Source organism: Canis lupus, chromosome 31 (genome assembly GCF_003254725.2).
Source record: "Canis lupus dingo isolate Sandy chromosome 31, ASM325472v2, whole genome shotgun sequence".
Taxonomy (NCBI): Eukaryota; Metazoa; Chordata; class Mammalia; order Carnivora; family Canidae; genus Canis; species Canis lupus.
This window is the reverse complement of record NC_064273.1, coordinates 12,824,606-12,839,597: the sequence shown is the minus strand read 5'-3', so window position 1 is coordinate 12,839,597 and position 14,992 is coordinate 12,824,606. Positions and strand designations below refer to the sequence as shown.

At 39.1% G+C, this 14,992-nt stretch overlaps 1 pseudogene; it reads right to left on the bottom strand.

Annotated features, from left to right (window-relative positions):
• Positions 1-1,292: 1,292 nt before the first annotated feature.
• On the bottom strand, positions 1,293-14,248 carry LOC112661671 (eukaryotic translation initiation factor 1-like; annotated as a pseudogene).
• Positions 14,249-14,992: the final 744 nt, after the last annotated feature.

Below are 14,992 nucleotides of genomic sequence, written 5' to 3'. Positions count from 1 at the left end.
AAATTCTTTCCTGTGAGACTTCTTATAAAACTTATTTTAGCTTTCCTGGATCTGTCTTCTAAAGGCTTAAACTTTTCTGGCAACATTTGCTACTTTTCCTAGAAGTTCTGGAAGAATTTCTCTAGCTTATTTTACTCATCCCTTGATTCATATTCTACAGAATCTCATCTTGTGTTCATGAATCCCATTGCATTAGAAAATTTAATGGTCATATTTTTTCATCTCGAAGCACCTTTTCCTGCTCCCAGGTGATACCTTTTTTATAACTTCATGCTTTTACTAAGTTGATAAAATGTCTTTTTGCATCATTCAGAAAATACACATTAGAGATTTTCTATAGTTTTTCCTGACTTGCACTAATAAAGCCATTTTAATAGGGCATAATTTTTCTGTCTACTCTGATTGGCTTTTTAAAAACTCCTTAATTTTTGAATTATGATTTTCTCTTTGTTTAACCTTAGGAATAAGCGTTCATGGGTAGGATAGGGAATGAGGGAGTGATTGGATAAGTAAGATGGTAGAGGAGATTATAGGCTTGTCCATGTTTGGAAGTTTGTGTGATTTCTTTCAAAGATTGTTCTGGTCTAAATCAAGCAGAGAGGGGAAAGAAGCAGAAGAGAGTGGAAAGAAGGGAAGAAGAGAGAGCAAGGAAGGAAAACAGGAAGGATGGATGGAAGGAGAAAAAAATGAAGGTTGGGTCAGCTCTCCTGCAGTTTTATTTTACCAGAGGACAGGGCGATTCCCTGTGCCGTGTAGGGTGTGACTGGAAGCCAGGGCCAGCCACATCAGGGAGTTTTGCCCCTATGCCAAAAAGAGTCTGTTCCCTCTTTGTTTGCTGGGATAATGTCTCTGTTTGCTAACTGGCACAGCCTGTCCCTTTAGAAGCCAGCTGCGGCCCTGCCCCTCTTATATTTGGCCTGCTCTATAGTTCAAGGGTAAGATGGGAGCAAACCACGCAGTGTAATCTCATCCTTGTGTGCTCTAGATCTGCAACCTCCTTCCAAAACCTACCATGGTCCTAATGCCCACTTTTACTCCAGGCCCACACTGCTCTTTGCTTAGGGTTGGTTTATGATTTGTGAGTAGGCCAGCAATTCTCCCAATCAATCTTTGTTTTCTTTTCTTTTCTCTTTTCAGTTATTGCATGAAGGAGTTACACTAGTCCAAGTTAAAAGCAGACCCCAAATGGTTACATTACACAAGCTGTGAAGTTTTTAAACTTGGGACGAGGAACAGAAGGGAAATTCTACTCATTGCAAGGAAATCCTCACTTAAGTTTCAGTCAGCCAAAAGCACTTAAAACCCATGAACCTTCAGCTGGTTGTCCTTAGCCAGTCCATCTCTAGGAGGAACTGGCATATATTTCTGTGCTGGTCACCCTGTGGCCGAATTACCTCTCCGTATTCTGGATGCACAATTGCAGTACCATCGCAGGCAAATTTCTTCTTAAATGCCTTCAGTAGTTTCTTTTTATCATATCACCAGCGATCCCTTGGATGGTAGTAAGGGTCTTCCTGCTGTTTCTCTATTGAATTCTTTTTTTTAAAGATTTTATTTATTTATTTATTTATTTATTTATTTATTTATTAGAGAGAGAGAGAGAACGAGCCGAGCACAAATAGGGTGGAGGGGTAGAGAGAGAGAGGGAGAAGCAGGTTCCCCTCTGAGCAGGAGGACCCCGGGATGTTACCTGAGCTGAAAGCAGACACTTAACTGACTGAGCCACCAGGCACCCTCTCTGCTAATTCTTATGTGGATATAATCCTCAGTGCCAGCAGGAAGCAGATCATCACCCTTACTTGCATCAGCAAAGGAGTTGAAAGTGGAGGTTCTAGATAGTGGACATGCAGGAGGGTGGCAATAGGAGAAGGTAGGGCAGGGAGTGGGGTGGGGGAGGGGTACGTACTGAGCGTTGGGAAGGGAAGGGGCTCAAGGGGGAGACTTCTGAGTCCTCAGAGGCAGCCCAGTGATTGGGAGATCTCCCAATCCAGTCGTGCTTGCAATATATTCTGCAGAAACGCCTCGACTTTTCCCACAATAGTTTGGTTTCCTTTTCTGCTACACAGAGCTGATACAAATTTTCCAGGATTTTCGAATTCTGGTCGTCCCATTGAGAATTTGGGAGAATGAGAAGTTAAATGCAAGGATTCAGACCCAAAGTCTGTCTTTTTAATTTTAAGTAGTTAGGATAGTTTATTATCAAGATTATACTACAATTAACACTCTATCAAATCAGTGACATGTAGTGATATAGCTCCTAATTTTTGTGGTTCCTAAATTCTGGTTTCCAGAACAGCTACATAGGAAATATCTGGGGATTGCTTTATGAATGCAGATCCTCAATGCCACCTCAGAAATTCTGATTTGGAAAGTATGGTGTGGGACCTGGGAATATGCATTTTAAACCTCTTTACAAGCAATTTTTATGAACAGCCACGTTTGGAAGTCATTGCCCTAACCCTTTGCGATTATGATGTCTTATTTTCTATTTCTGATTTCAGAACTCCTCCTATTCCAACTCCTAAGGATAATAGAATACATTTTAGTCCTTTTTCTTACGAGAGCAGATTTAAATTAATTTTTCTTTTATAATTTCATGACAGTTGTTAAGATAACTGGATACCCCCTAAAGAGTGGCAACAAAAAATTATTGCTCTAACTGTAGGGTGGTTGTAGCTACATCTGAATAGGGCACTATTAGAAAATGAGATAGTAATCCCCTACAAATTCTTTGCTGGAGTTTTAGATCTGGAGAAGTAATTTCATCATGTGTTGGTGATTATTTGGGAAAATCCTATTGTGCCTTTTTAAGATGCTAGTTGGAATTGATGGGGGAAAATGAAGAGAAACAGCTGGAGGCTTTGCAAGTACTTTCACAAGCAGGATGTTACATGCCAGGAGAGGATGCATTTTACGGAAATTTTAAAATAAAAATGTTTTACTTCATGAATACATTTTTTTTATCACTTTTATTCAGAAATTTTAATACTGGCTTCATTCTCTAGGATAACAGGCACAGATATGCCTGTTACTAAAGATTTAGTTGGCACATTTTGGGTTTATTTGGAGGAGGAGGGATTGGCTATTGAGATTAATTTATAATTCAAATCCACCAATATTGATTGGAAGTGCTCATGCTTTAGATTGGCACATGCAAATACAAGAAAATGAAAGCCATTAAAAAACTTTTTTAACTTAAAAACTCTGCCTTCCAGCATTTAAGCATCTGGTTCCCCTTCTCTTGCCTGCCAAAGCTAACAGCCAGAGTCCCTTAAGAAGAGGGATTAGATGTAAAATCCTGATAAATTCCATTCAGTTTGAGCTGTGTAGCAATAACAGACAGACATTTGTTGTCCATCTGTCTTTGGACGAAATGGGGGAGCTTTCGTGCTGGCACTGTAATGAAATAGAGAGTTGTGAGTCTATCTTGTGGTGTATTTTTACTCTAGCTGCAATTGGATGACACAGATATATACCACTCTGTACTCTGAAATCACCAAAATAAAATTGCTTAAGGCCTCTATATAATTCTGGGCTAACTAAACAATAACCCCCCACATCTAAATGGTCTGTGTGATTATGCAGACAAACTACAGGTTTTCTGTTAGGTTTACCACTCCCCTAGGAACTTTAAATCTTGCCATAACCAGTCTCTAATTTCTTATACTTCTTATTCTGTTTATAAGTGCAACTTGGGATTCAAAGCAGAAAAGCATTTGCAAGGCTTTGCGGTTTAGAACTCTACCTTAGAGGACAAAAGAAATTAACATTGCAAATCCTTTGTATAGATCATTGCATCAACTTCAAGATGGGAATAGAAAAACATTTATTACATTTAATTATAAAAGGTGTGTATACAAGACATGTAGACAAAAAGCTATTTAGACATGAAACCTATGTCAAGGATAATTGCACTAAAGGCCAATAGAACAGAAGAATATGTGGCAGGTCCTGCCCAGTGTTTCAAAGCTACTAGGAGATCCTAGGGCACAAAGTGTGCATGCACCATGTGCAGTGCCCTTTGGCAGTGCATTAGTTTTCTACTGCTGCATAGCAAATTGCCACAAACATAGCATCTTGAAACATTAATTTATTATCTTCCATTTCCCAAGGGTCAGAATCTGGCAAGGTTTAGCTGGGTTCCCTGCTCAGAGTCTCACTTGGGTAAAGTTAAAGTCTTGGCTGGCTGCACCCTTATCTGGAAGCTCAACTAGGGAAATTGACTTCTAAGCTTCCTCTAGTTGTTGGCAGAATCATCTCCTTGCAACTGAATAACTCAGGTCCCCATTTTATGGCAAGCTGTTGGCCAGAGATTACTTTTAGCTCCCAGAGGATGCTTCCTATAGGCTGGAGGGCTCCTTCCATAGGCCTTCCCTCAACATGGCAATTTTCTGCTTTAAGGCCAGTCTTCATTAGGTCAGGCCCACCCAGGATAATTTCTCTTTTAATTACAAAGCCAACTGATTAAGGACCTTAATTATATCTTCACCTTTGTCACATAATGTAACCTAATCATAAGATTGATATCTCCTCATAATCACAGATCCTTTCTCTGCTTCAGGAGGAGGAATTTCACAAGGCATATAAACCAGGTGACAGGGATTTGGGGCAAATGAGAAAGACACTTACCACAGGCACGCTAGGATTTATAGCTTGTCTTAATCCATATACCCTGACCTACTCTGCATTTCACCTCACAACCTATTTTTGATTTTTACAAACTCAAAGCCATTATTTTATTTATGCTTTCACTGTACTCCTAATCCTTGACCTTAAGTTCTTGGATCTCCACTTGTGATCTCTCAAGACCAGTTAGCCATTGTTGCTTTCGTTGAAGATATTACTTTCCCTTGGTTGATTTCCACACTAGAATAAACTCAAGTTAAAAGATTCACCTAGAATCAGGTTGCTCCCTCATTATTGATCACTTGCCTGATGAATATTTCTGATATGTGCAGTGCCTATGATCCCATGGTAGAAGGAAAAAGAAGTGGAAATCCCTCGAGGAGTAGATGTATGTTTTTAAACTTCCACATATATGTTTGGTGAGTAGCCAGAGCCTGTTAGATTGTGAAGGAAAGGAAAAAAGAAGGATCCCATCTATCTAGTCAGCTTTGCAATTCCAGGCTGCTAGAGTCCCTTAAAGCTGCCTGGGGAGACAGGGAAGGTGATCCTTCCTGGTCGAGTGGCCCCAGGTGCCATGTGGGACCAGAAAAATGCATTTTTCTAGAACTCTGATTTTAACTTAGAATGTATTTCTCCACGGAAACAAAGCTTTCAGCAATATTTTGCTAACTAGGTCAGCCTATAAACCCTTTAATAAAGAAAACGGATAAGTGCAGAATTGTTCCCAGTGCCTTCTTGTCTGTATTGCATGCCTACCATTTCTTCTTTTCGGAGACTTGACTTAGATACTCAACCAAACTGAGCAGGGATGTCCCATTTTGGAGTGTGGAGAAGCATTATCCAACTTCCTAAAATTATTTTCTTGAGTATGAGTTAAGTTAATGCCAGTGCTACTGTAAAAATTGATTTGGCTGTTCCTCAGATGACTCAGCAATTCCACTCTTAGGTATATATTACAAAGAACTGACAACAGGTGCTCACACAAAAATTTGTATACGAATCTTTGCAGCACTGTTATTCACAATAGCCAAAAGGTGAAAACAACCCAAATGTTCATCAGCTGATGAATAGGCACACAAAATATATTAGATTCATATATATTAATCCACCTTAAAAGGGAATAATGAAATTCTGATACAAGCTGCAACATAGATGAACCTTGAAAATATTGTATTTTTCATAATTTCATAAGAAGCCAGAAACAAAAGACTGTGTGCCACATGATTCTATTTATATGAAATATCCAGAATAGGTAAATCTACAAAAGTAGAAAATAGATTAGTGAAGTCAAAACCAGAATATAATTGCTTAGGATTAAGGGAATGGGGGTTAGGGAGGTGATAGCTAAGTGGTATGGAATTTCTCCTTGTAGTTATAAAAATGTTTTAAAATTGCTAAGATGGTGGTTGTACACATCTGTGAATAAGCTCAAAACCATTGTATTGGGCACTTTAAATGGATGAATTACACAGTATATGAATTATATCTCAATAAAGTTGTTAATAAAAAGTTAAGCATTAAATATGTGCAGGCTTTTCTCAAAGCCTAAATAAGAAATGGAGGCTCCTTTATGATAGAATGACTTTCCTCTGGCCAAGTCTTTTTCATTCACCTCAACTATGCATTTTTCTCTAGTTTTTGACCTAAAGAGCTTCAGTGTATCTGTGTTGTCTCTTAAATGAACAGAGCTCTCTGGGAAGTGCATGTGTGGGCTCTGATTTTAGACTCTGGAAAGAACGGTGTGTCACCTTTGTTGTTTGAGGCTATTTGCTTGCCTCTCTTATAGAAAAGTACCTTTGTATAGAGGGTTCAGGAGGGGGTGAAGGTGGACATTCACATTCAACTTCTAGGGGATCATTAGTGGCTTCACAGATGCAGTATTGGCTCAGCACAAAAGCTACAAGGCCAAACTCCAAGTTTTTCTGACCATAAGAGAAAGAGAAGTGGCGTTCTGGAATTTCATGGAGCTAAATTAGACCAGGAGCTATGGGAGAGAAAGTAAAGAAAAGGAAGCCAATAATATTGGGCACTTAGGAAGAGAGGCACGTCAAGTGTGTTCTCATGAATGAAGTGTCTTCCATCGCAAATACTTGCTGCACAGCTACTTAGTGAATTAGAGGATATCGTTTCCATTTTATAGATGAGCAAAGTAAGGTCTAGTGAGATGGCCACAGTTCCTTGTGGTGAGGTTGTGATTTAATCATAGACTTTTTTGATACTCTGAGGCCTCATTCTCCTCTCTCTTCTTTTTTCACTCTACATTATTGATACTACACTGGGACAATTTGGAGTAATGTCTGGGGACACTTCTGGTTGTGACAATTGGATGGGGAAATTCTATAGGCATCTAGTTGGATAGAGGCAGCTAAACTTCCTGTGTTGGACAATACATCCTTCCATAATGAATTATCCGTCCCCAAATCTCAATGTTGTGGACAATGAAGAACTCTATGCACAGCTTAATATCCTAGCAGCTTCCTGTGTGAAGCAAGAATCTATAGATGATTCCAATTCCCACGTTTATATCCCTAGTCCAGATGTGTCTCAAGAGATCCAGACTTATGTATGCAATTGCTCCCTGGAAGTATCTCCTCAGATATTCCCCACACTCAAAATATTTAGTCATAGCATATTTTGTCAGTGTCTAGATTTGCAGTAGGGCACTACTATCCCAATCATGACTTACTGTTTACTTCCTTAAATCAGGATATGAATAAAGTCTAAACATTGCAATTAGTAGATATGTCCCTGAATACTTTTCCAATTTATAGTCTTTTTTCCATTTCTTTATTAATGTAGGTCAATTTTGCTGTTTGGAACCTGTGTTATCCTAAATTTCCTGTACATTAGTAAGTGTTCTGAAAGTTTGATTAGATTCAAGTTCAACTTTTTCTCTTTCTTTTTTTCTTTCCTTTTTTTTAGCAAAATTAATTCACGAGTAGTGTTATGTTCTATCAGGAAGCATCTAAAGTCTAGTTGCTTTTCTTTTGTGGCTACAGCAGCTATTGCTGATCAATATCTACTTCCATTACTTCAGATGGTGATGCACTAATGAAATCATTCATTCCTCATTTATTAGCTGGAGTATTTCTATAAAGAGAAACTTACCCTCATCTAGTATTGGTTACTCCTTGGTACGGTTCATATGGGAAAGGCAAAACAAAACAAAACAAAACAAACAAACAAAAAACTTGATTATTTAACAGTTATAAAAATAACTCACTGAGACTCTTCAGTGGTAACCAATTAGTTTTACTACAATATCATTTTATAGGCTTACAGACTGAAACTTGATGTGTTTTAATCTATTATGGTTACTATCGTATTGACATTCAAGTTGCTCCTCTTTTGGTGAGAGCCTTTTGAACTTGGCTCCTTAGTTGCTCCAGATGCTGTGGTTCATGCACTTGACTGTAGTTCCTCTGTCTATCTGATCCTGTTTGATTTCTGTTGTTTTTTTTTTTTTTTTCAGATCCTCCATATTTCTGTTTTATGGATGGAATTTCTTATTGTTTCCCAAGACTATTACTTTATTTGATCTTTAAAACAATATTCTTTTGTCTGTAGGGGGAAAAGAGGTATCTAAGGGAAAAAGTCAGAAACTGAAGGAATCTGCTATCTTGATCTAATTTCTCTCTTAAAAATTTCAACTTGATCAAGGTATAATTGACAAACAAAGTTGTAAGATATTTAAAGTGTACATCGTGGTAATTTAATATACATAAAAGTTGTGAAAGGATTTCTCCCATCCAGTTACTTAACACATCCATTACTTTACATATTCATCATTTTTTTCTTCTGGTGAGAACACTTAAGTTCTACTTTCTTAGCAGATTTCAATTATATGATACGGTGTTACTAATTACAGTTACCACATCTTGATCTAATTTCTGAGAGACTGTTCTAAAATGTAAATCATATTATGCCATGATTGAAACTTGTAATGGCCTGTGCCTGCCTTCAAACCAAGTCCAGACCCTTCAAGAGCCCCTTTAGCCTCTGAATCCTGCTTACCTTGCTTCTTGTCTGGCCCCCTGCCCTTGCTTAACTTCCACCATGTGGAATCTCCAGTGGTTCCCCCAAAATGCCACTGTGTCTCCAGCTTTCTGTCTTTGCTCATTATATTCTTTCTTCCTGAGCATCTAGAGTACACTCCCCACCTGCTCATCTTCATCTCCTTGACGTCTACTCCTCTATAGTTCCTGCCTTAGATGTTACACCCCTATGAGGTCTTTTCTGAAGAGTGTCTATGGCTCCTGGTTTCCCAGGACAGTTCTAGAATATGCCTGATGAATATCAATCAGTGTCTTTTTATTTTTAGGGCACACTGGTGTGTTCACAAGTGTCCCATTTTGGATGATACATTGTATAATCACCCTATCTCTGAACCCACAATTCCAGAACTGTGTTATATATCCATCTTGTGGCCTTCCATGGCATTCTATAATTCCACCTCGCATTCTTCACGTGCAATAACAATTTTTGGTATGCCCACTTCTTTGTTATCAACTGAATTGTTTTCCCCTCAAATTTATCTGTTGAAGCCCTAACCCCCAATGTGACTGTATTTGGAAATAGGGCCTTTCAAGGGGTAATTAAGGTTAATGAGGTCATAAGAGTCAGGGCCTAATCCAAAGGGACTGGTGTCCTATAAGAAGAGGAATAGATGCCAGAGTTACACATGCACAGGGGAAAGACCCAATGAAGACACGGCAAGAACACGGCCATCTACAAGCCAAGGAGAGATACTTAAGGAGAGACTCAACCTGCTGACACCTTGATCTTGGACTTCTAGCCTCCAGAACTACAATAAAATAAATTTCTGTTACTTAAGGCACTTAGCCTATGGTATTTTGTTATGGAAGCCCTAGAAAACAAATAGTCTTCTTTACTAGATTGACTTATTCATATTTAAAATCCCTATTGCCAGTTGTAGTGGTATGCTCACAGTAGGCACTGTATCATCAGGGTTGTCAGAGGAACAGAACCACCAGGAGTGTTGTATGATAAGGATTTTATTATAGGGAGTTGACCTTATGCAATTGTGGGAGCTGGTTAAATAGGCTACTGGAGTCTGTTGTCTTTATGTCTGAAGTAGAAAGGAAAATGTGAAGGTGAAATGGTAAAGAGCAAGGACACACTAGAACCCATGAGTTTGAGGCTGGAATTAATAAGAATGAACTCGAACCAACGTCAGACTCCAATTTTGATGTTGCAGATGACCTGTAATGAACACTTGAGTCCTTTGTCACAGAACCAAACATTCATCCATCCCAGGAGTAGGGAAGTGGAAAGGGGTATCTGAAGGGAGCAGGAGAAGGGGTAGACTTGGGTCTGCCCCACACTTTCAAGGTGAGTCAGCAACTGAACAATAGGTATGAGTTTTAGTAGTGCCTAGTCAATAACCCGCACAGATCTTCCAAGCATTCAAAAAAAAAAAAAAAAAAAAAGGCTGCTGCTGTTTCACTTCCATCTCTCAGGTATTATCAAAGTGTCACTTGTGGCTCATACTAACTTGAAATTATACAATGAGGAGAATTCTGGGAAATGGGGTTCCACCTTCACTAAACTGACACAATATGAATCACTATGGGTACTTAATATTGTTTGTTAAATAAACAAGTTATACTGAAGCTTGTGACCTCATCAAAGTATCATAATCCTTCTCCTAGTATGGAAAGGACCCATAGAACCCATCTAGCATCTTTTTGGGAGCCTCATGTGTCAGTTTTCTCCCCTGTGGACTTTGAGGGTATTGAATATTTTATTATGAAGTTGATATTTTATTACTAAAATAATGGGGATGAGTCAAACTTAGAAAATAGCTAAAACCTTCAAAAAGAAGGTTGAATCATGAGGGTGGGCTATAGGATTAATTTGTAATGTAGCTAAAATATAAAACATGGACAAAGAATATCAGGTAGTGTCTTTGTGGCTTCATATTCATCCTTAAAGGAATGTAATCATAGGTTGTAATCATACCTGATTTGTGAATTAAGCCAGTTTACTTTTTTGTTTTTGTCTTGCCTCTTCCATTTACTGGCTGCCTTTTATTCCTTCAACATGAACTGAAGAGGGAGAAATGGGAATTTCTGAAACACATACTGTGACATTGAAACATTTTGCTCTCTAAATTTCCCAGGGACCAAGAGTTTGAAGTGGAACAAAAAACAGACATTGCTGTTGATTGCTTACATTGAAGGACAATATACGTTTCAACACATTAACTCACAAAAATGATTTATTGCCGAGCATCCAAACAATGCTCTGTAACCGATGACTGTAGTTTTTAGATAAGTGATAATTTACATGAACAGTGCTTAGTCTCTTTATCTGGGACACTTGAAGCAGCTCAGCTGTTACACAAAGGTCCTATGGACTTGGGAGATTTTTCTTTTCTGTTTGCCAGGGTCACTTCAGGAACCAGCGGATCAGAACTGTGGATCTGCCACTCATTCTTTAAGTCTTCCTCTTGGCCACTGTCAAGGGGGAGGTACAGGTGCAGGAGGTATAGATGCTTGCTCAGGCTGAACCAAGTGACCACTGGAAGACTGAATACCAAACATGGCAATGGCTTTGCCAAAATGTCTGCAGTGGAGTCATTGGTTAGAATGTTATTCAAGTATGAGCTGATTTTATTTATTCAATTAAATCTCCGGCATCATTTTTTTTTAATGTGCAAAACTGCAGGTTGCTGGCATTCCTCTTTTAATTGGTTTTGACCACGCAGAATGATTTTTTTCATATCTCCAGCTGCTTCATCAGAATTGAAGGGAGAGTAAATGACCCCATCACCCTCTTCTTTCATCCTAATGAATTACAAGCCACAAAACTGGAAATGCACAATGGATTTTCTTGACTATTTCTTTTAATACAAACATAAGAATGTTAACCAACTCTTAGTCCTCAACTGCTTCCATCTAGAATTATGCGCAGGACACTGTATGCGGACTTGGCAGTTACATGAGAGGGATTTGCATATTCCCACAACAATGCAGATAGGGGAGAGATGAGCTGAAATGGGATTGAAGAAATGATAATAAATCATAAATGATAATCAGAAAGATCCTGATAGATCAGTGGCAAGGATCTTACAAGTCTCTAAAGGTCTATAAAATTCCTTGATTGCCACCCCCATAACAAAGAAAGAGATCCCACTGGGTCATGTTTCTTTGTGTCTGACTATTGCAGCTCACCTCTCTCCTCCCAGCTCATCAACTCGACAGCTCATAGGAATTAAACAGGCTCTCTCTCGCTGTTCTCCTCTGCTCACCGAAAAATCAAGACTCACTCGAACCACTAGAGGGATCTCTCTTCTCGGGAAAGGAAAAAAAAAATATATCTAATTGTGTAACACACTGTTAACTTGAAATGACACAGAGAAAAAAGCCAAGCAGGACCACAAATTAACGACTGCAATTTTCAAAAATGTTTCCATGCCTGTAAAGGGCCCTGCCTCTGGTGAGTCTGACCTTTCCAAGTTCCTGAGAGAATGTGGTCAATGTGAACTTGGTCACACAAACACACTTTGAATTACTTGAGTGGACTTTCAGGTAGCTTGAAGGGAGAAGGCTACAGGCTGCCGAGAGGACAGTCACAGGCAGGATCATGATGACCGATTGAATCTGTAACTCCAATTTTATGGTAGTTTTGAAGAACTTCACATTCTGACATTTTAAAACCTTACATTGAAAAAAAATGAGAGTGAGATAGTACACACACACACACACACACACACACACCATCATTTAATTTCACAGTTTATGAAGCAAATATTTGTATCACCATTTTATATACATGAAATCAGACTTGGGGGGAAGTTATTTCTTTAACCACTAAAGTGGAAAAGCCAAAATTTTAACTCAGTTCAGGTACTTTCTCTTTTAGTCAAGCTTTCTGTGGAAAGAACTGGAATTTTGGAAGAATATAACTATTCTGCTGCTTGCATTTGAGAGCCAACAAATATAGAAGGTAGGCATATAATACAGACTTTTGAAAATCAGTCCTAAGGAAGGTTAGATAAAACATTTAATAATTTTATAAAGAGAAATTTAAAAGGGAAGCTGGTTGGAGAAAGAAGAATCATGGAAGTGAAATTTTGACAACACACTCTCAAAACTGTAAGGGAAAAAGATGCCCTTAATGGAACCCGGGTAGTAATATGGAAGCATTTCTGGTGAGCTCTGATTTTACAGGATATGTGAGAAAGATGGCAGGAGCCACAAGTCACTAAGGACCATGTAAAGAAGTGAGGTAGATCTATGGAGAGCATGTGTGATTGTTGAACCTCTGATATAAAAAGGCCGTGAATGTGAAAAATGCTAAGGACAGTGCAGTGTTCAGGCTACGTGGAGAGGAAGAATAATGAAGGGGTGAACTTGGTATGTTGGGCAGATTGTTTAAGGATGACAGATGAGAGCAAATCAACACTCATTTTTATGTGTATTATCAACCTTTAAAAAAAATACACTGACTGTGGGGCACCTGGGTGGCTCAGTCAGTTAAGCGTCTGCCTTCAGCTTGGGTCATGATCTCAGGGTTGTGGGATGGAGCCCCATGTCTGGCTCCCTGCTCAGCCAGGAGTCTGCTTCTCCCTCTCCCTCTCATTCTGCCCCTCCCCTCACTGGTGCTCTCTTTCTCTCTCTCTCAAATAAATAAATAAATAAAATCTTTTAAAAATTATTGAATGTTCTATCAAGAAAATAAAATCAAATTTGGGAAGTTAACAAAAAGAAAGCTTGGAAGGTATGAAATAACTATAATTAAGGAGGGAAAATGGTGCGAGGGCTATTACCGCCTGTTCAACTGCCATCCTCCAGCCCTGCTCAACCCCTGTTCTGTGGTGACAGAACCTGATGTTTTTTCAGGTGTTGGCTGGTTTCTGGCTTCAAGAGTGAGTGGAACTGTCCTGTACCCTAAGGGTTGAGTTCTGATTACTTTAAACTTATCCCAGTTATTCCATTCACTTTTAAAGGATTCCTTTAAAGATGGGCACATGACACCATTTTGGCCCAAGAGATATGAGGGGAGAGCCTTGTCTGGGGAGTGACTGAAAATGTTTCTCTGATTTAAAAAGAGACACAGGCAAGGGGGGGTGCCCTCTCCTCTCTTCTGACTTGAGATGGTGTTGTTAAACCTGGGACTCCTAGAACTGCTCCAGTCATTCAGAGCCATCCCTGGAAGAGCCCATCTGGTCTTGGTGATTACTCAGGTCTTCTTGTTACACAGAGCATGTTTTCCTTAAATGTGCCAGCCGTTCTTGACATCTTCTTTTCCTTGCTGACAAAAGTACCTTAACTGAGACTCAAGTGACCACTCTATTTTAAAAAGAAAAATCCTGTACAAAATGAGAAGAGATATGACTTATGCAAAGTTGCTATGAAAGTACTTAGTGTTTAAATGAAGAGTAAAGTAAACTGGAGCAGAGGAAAGTCAACAAAATTGTTTGAACACTGGGAAGCTAAGGCTATCAGTGTGTGATCTCAGAGGCAGGAAGAGCATTCAAAACAATGGCTAGACTCTTCGAAATGGCAATTCCACTTACCGTTACTGGTGTTTCCAGAGTACCTTGGATGCAGGTCTTCAACAGCTCATTTGTATCCATCGACAAAACAGCTGCCATCCTAACAAGGACCTTCTGATACTTCCCGGATGCATCCTGAGATGTGATTAATTCTCTCTGCTTTACATCCCCAAACAGTCAAGATGATCATTTTTCCTCTCACTCTTCCTTATGATGTCCTTCAATCTGGAGTGCCCTCTTCCCCTATTTTTTTCCTGTCTCTTTTGTCTAAATAATTTGTATTATCCCTCAATGTTTATCTCCTGTCTGGCTTCGATACCTCTAATCTCATTGCTTCCTCTTGTTTATGGATTCCAAAATATCCACTGGAAGTATTATGTCATTACTTGTATCATTTAAAAGTATGTGCTAACATGGTCTCTCCAACATATTTATTTCTGTGACTACCACATTGTTGTACACAGTACTTGGTGGACAAAGACATTTGAGATTAGAAGAAGTAAAGACTGACCGGGTAATTTTCAGCCAGTCAAATATAAAGGGACTGGAAATGAGTGACGGCAGTGGGGATAGAGATCAAGATATTATGAGTAGGACTTGGTTGTGGATGAGTAGTGTACGATAAAGAGGAAGAAGTTGGTAGATTACAAGAGTTTTGGTTTTGGTGTCTGGAGATCCTCTTGGTGCTGTGAATGGAGATGTTTCACTGTAAAAAGGAAGCTTGTTAGTGGAAAAGTAAGAGTTACCACTGGGACTTGGACCAGCCCTATGTGGTGGCTGCACGATCAACTTTTATACTTTACAGTTTAAAGGTACTAAAGGAAGAACTACCTCAAAGCATTT